The sequence below is a fragment of the Vigna umbellata genome, chromosome 6, assembly GCF_029865625.1.
Source record: "Vigna umbellata cultivar VRB3 chromosome 6, Vumbellata_1.0, whole genome shotgun sequence".
Classification (NCBI taxonomy): domain Eukaryota; kingdom Viridiplantae; phylum Streptophyta; class Magnoliopsida; order Fabales; family Fabaceae; genus Vigna; species Vigna umbellata.
The window spans coordinates 8,202,726-8,207,380 of record NC_142170.1 but is presented as its reverse complement, the minus strand read 5'-3'; the positions used below and the strand labels follow the sequence as shown (position 1 = coordinate 8,207,380).

General features: G+C 27.8%; 1 pseudogene; it reads right to left on the bottom strand.

The window, feature by feature from the left end:
- Positions 1-960: 960 nt before the first annotated feature.
- On the bottom strand, positions 961-1,691 carry LOC148196729 (glutaredoxin-C9 pseudogene; annotated as a pseudogene).
- Positions 1,692-4,655: the final 2,964 nt, after the last annotated feature.

Here is a 4,655-nt window from a genome sequence, read left to right as displayed (position 1 = left end):
GACTTTTTTATATATTCCTTGTTACAGTTTTTATTTTCGTTTACTCTAGTGAAGGTTTGATATAAAATATGAGAATAGAAGAGATAATATATATAAAAATATATATATATATATATATATATGAAGAAATCAAATGCAGGTTGAAAATGATAGCTTTCACGAAAAAAATAGTTTGAAGTATAACATTATCATTTTAGTTATTTATAAAAATTAATAACTTCTCAAAATTTTAGTCTTAAAAATTAACAATTTCTCAAATTTTTAGTCGCATCCAAAATGAAACCTACAAATAAAAAGACAAGCGTGAAAAATGAAAAAGAAATAAAAAAGTTCAGTGTAAAACTATAAAAAAAATCTTTTTAATTTTATTTAATTTTGTAAAGTTGATTGTATCGTATAACTGTCTAATGAGATATGGATAGGATGATACTACAATCTAACTTGTCAACCAGCAAACTCGGTTAAACCAATTAGTTGTGATGCAGACTGGATGGTCATGAATCAATCTCTTCGTTACATATTGTTTCAAAGATTAATCTTAGAACTGATAAACTTAAAGATAGATATTTACACTTGGACTATAATTATGTCAATTTTAGTAAAAACTTCATCACAAAATTTATAAATAAACCTGAGGTAAGAAGATAGGTTATTGCCAATGAACGGTTTGAACGAACAATTTGATACAACAATCAGACTTCTGGACAACATTGAAATTTTGGACTACATAACACCTTAGACTGTTGACATCAACCACATATCCAAAACAATGATGATTTGTGGAAATTTTACTAAATGTGTGTGAAGATCATAGTTTAATTTGCGTAGACCTAAGAATTGCTCTTCAACGAACATAACGTTTTTTAAAGTCTTTCCTAAACAAGTGTAAACCAAAGATAATGTGTCGGATTATTTGTTGTGCAAATAAATAAATAAAAGAGAAAGCTTTAACAGCTCAACTCAGAGTAGAAATTTCCCATTTAATGTTTTGATTAGAATTCATGCATATTATCAAAATAGCACAGCTAAAATCTAAGGCTCAAGAAAGTGATTATTCTGAATCATCTTTCAGGAAAACTACAAAGAAGAAGAGTAACAATGAAACAGGGTGAAGAAAAAAAAAAGAAAAATGATATTGTAGTGAAGAATAAGAAAGCGATATCATAGCCACAAAGCCCCAGCTTGTTTGAGAATAGGAACCAATTCACCAGAAATATGAGTGGACACGATTCTATCCAAGCCTCCAAACAACTTTCCACCGATGAAAACCGCAGGAAACTGCAGCTTCCCCTGCGGTGCCACCCCTTCAGTCCGAACCGTAGCTTCCAATTGAGTGGCGACAATGGCTTCGTCGTTCTCCTCGACCTCATAAACCGCAGGGTTAACACCGAGACTAAGAAGCAAACGGTTGACGACGTGGCTCATGCAGCAGCCTCTTCTCCCAACCACCGTAACGGCATTCTCCCAGACCATGTTGAGCAGCATGGGTTCGTGTTTGGGTGATTTAGAAGGATCGTGATGAGTGGTAACAGTGTTGTTATGAGCATCGTTGTGGGAATGTGTAATTAATGGGAGTGGGGTGAAATGGGTGGTGGGGTTGTGGAGAGGGCGCCATGATCTGAAGGGAATCGCTTGATGCATTGCGTTGGATGGTTAATGTTGAAGGTTGTTGGAGAGGAAGAGGGTGTGGAACATTTAATACGACATCAAGAATTTGAAAGAGTCATTAGTGGTTACGTCAACGTAGCATTTCTAAGTCACGCGGCGTACGTGGTATTTGGTCACCCTGTTCTCTCTGACGTTCTACATTATGTCACTTTTGCATTCTCTCCACCTATTCATTTGGACGGCGCCCAACTTTTCCTCCTCCCTTTTTTTCAATATTTTTTTAGTCCTTCTAAATTTCAATTTATCATTACTCTGGTTAAAAATATCTTATATATTAAAAATAAGACGAATTCATAATTTATAAGTAAATTTAAATCTTATTCTATAAATTGATTTTGTGAAATTGAGTTTAATTTAAAATTCACTTTTAACCATCTTCGATCCTTAATTATTTCATTAACATTCATAATCTTATAAGATAGTTTTTAAAATAAAATTTATATTTATTTATATATTATAAATTGATTGTTTTTAGTATATATTTAATTTATGTGGACTAAAAAGATTACATATAAAGTATTTCACAATTTGTGGTGTTGAAGGTGAGGAAGATGAGATATAAAGATGGTGTTGGGATTGGGCGATATACACATGGTGGAAAAAATTTGTTTGTGGAGCAATGTACAATTGAAGTTTTTGAACACCACTTTAATGACGACTTACGTAATTTAAACGATGTGTTAGGTTTTTCATTTGTATTTAATTCTAGAAATAAGAGTTTGTTTATCTTGCGAATCGTGGCACTTTTATTTTAAATTTGTGGGCAAATGCTAAAGACTGACCCAAGATTATTAGTTAATAATTTAATATGAAAATTTGCTTTTAATAGCTAATGTCCTATTAATACTCATTAGCATTTGTTTAAAGGAATCAAATATATATATATATATATATATATATATATATATATATATATATATATATATATATATATATATATATTCTTTTTCAGTGTGTTTAGCGTCATAAGATTTGATTAAAAAATCTATTATTTCTTAATTTCATAGCAAACTTAAATTTTCAGAGTTTAATAAATAATGTTATTAGATTAATATAGTTTTAATACTCGATCCAAAATATTATTTATAAGTCAAAATATTTTAATAAAAATAAAATAAGTCTTATAAAATTCAAGTGTAAAATCTTTATAAAAATATTAACACTCCTAAAATTAGAAAAAAAAAATATATTTATAATAATGTAAACATAATTAAGTTATTATATGAGTTAATATGTTGTTATATTTTGAATCTATATTATTATTCTCTATGTTCTCATATCTATGAAAACCTATATGTTAGAATAGGTAGTACACTTATCCAAGGTTTATTTTTTATTTTCTTACTCACAAAATATTTTTTACGATTTGGTATCAGAGTTATCGTAGGTAGATTTTTCAATTTGTGAGAGATAAAAACTCACACATATTCTGATAGACTAATTTATCTAGATCAAACAGATATATTTTCGATAAAAATAATTATAAATTTTTATAACATCTTTTAATTTATATTTTCAAATCTATTACTTTAAGTAAAGTTGTTATGTTTGAAACTAATAACCATTTAAAAATATAATTTCATAACAAATAGCCGAAAGTTGTTCGGTTAATGTATTAAAGTACGTGCCTTTGAAAAATATATTGACAAAGTGATCTATAAATGTGAAATATTATAAATAGACATATCTATATGATATTTTAATATAAAAAATTAATTATTTTTATTGATAAAATATTTCGATACATTTATAGCTCAATTTTAAACTCTTAAAGTATTTATTTATAGATCTATAATTTCATAACATTCTGTATACCATTAATTTTGAAGTAAAGTATAATTAAAATATACTAAAGTGCATTTACTATACTTTTATTATATTATCCAGTTTAATCGTTAAATTGTCTTAAAGTTTAAGGCTAAAATTCATATAATAAATAATATAAATAGTGCATGGATTGATTAAAGTAAAAATTCAAAAAAAACAGTCACGATAAACAACTAAAAATGGTATAAGTATAACATTATTATTTTATTAATATATAATTTTAAAGTGATTAGAAAATAAGATATAAATAATAGTTAAAGTAGCATATAGAAAATGATACAAGTTATAAGTTGAAGTCTTTATTGCTACATGCGTTCTTCTAAGTATGAATTCAAGTAATGCTTTTTGAAAAAAAATGAAGATTCCAAAAGAACGTGGAAAAAAGGAGTATGGAAACTGTTTATCATTCCACACGGTCGTAATTTTATATTTAGTTTCTGTGTAATTTCTGATATTTATAATGTTATATACAAAATAGAGATATATTTTGTTTTTTTTGTTTTACTTAGATTTTTTTATGAATATGATTGGATAAATCTTTCTATAATGACTTACTGAAGAAAAAAAAGGAATAAAACATGAAATGAATTTTCCTGTGAGCCATAAGTTAATTTGTAGGAGTTTTGTCGTATAATGTTTTTAAATTATTATTTTTAAAGTTTTTAAGAATTTTTTTTAAATTGTGGATAAAGTTTTTAAGAATTTTTTTTATAAAAATGTTAATGAGAAGTTGCGTTGCGTAGTGTCGTTGACGGGGAATAAGGACTGACAGGAATAGATGAGGGACTGTGACGTCAACAGCGTCAGCTCCATGGCTAGGATAATACCGTGACATGTTCTCACGTCATCATGTCGTTAAATAACAAAAAATCTTAGCCTGTAGTGGATTGCCGCGTCAGCAGCCTAACTTACACATTCATTACGTCATTGCTGCGTTGGAATCTTTGGCCATGGCCCCCACCTATCAAGTTTAAAAACAAAAATCAGATTTGTTAAAATCAAATAAAGAGATAGTTTTATTTAAGTTTAATTGTTTGTTTGTTCTCCAGTTGGCTACAGCTCTCAAATTAGTCTGCATTTTTAAAAAAGCTTCAATTACGTTTAAATTTGACTTAAAATTGTCAATTTTGTCTAAATATAGTAAAATTTACTTCAATCAA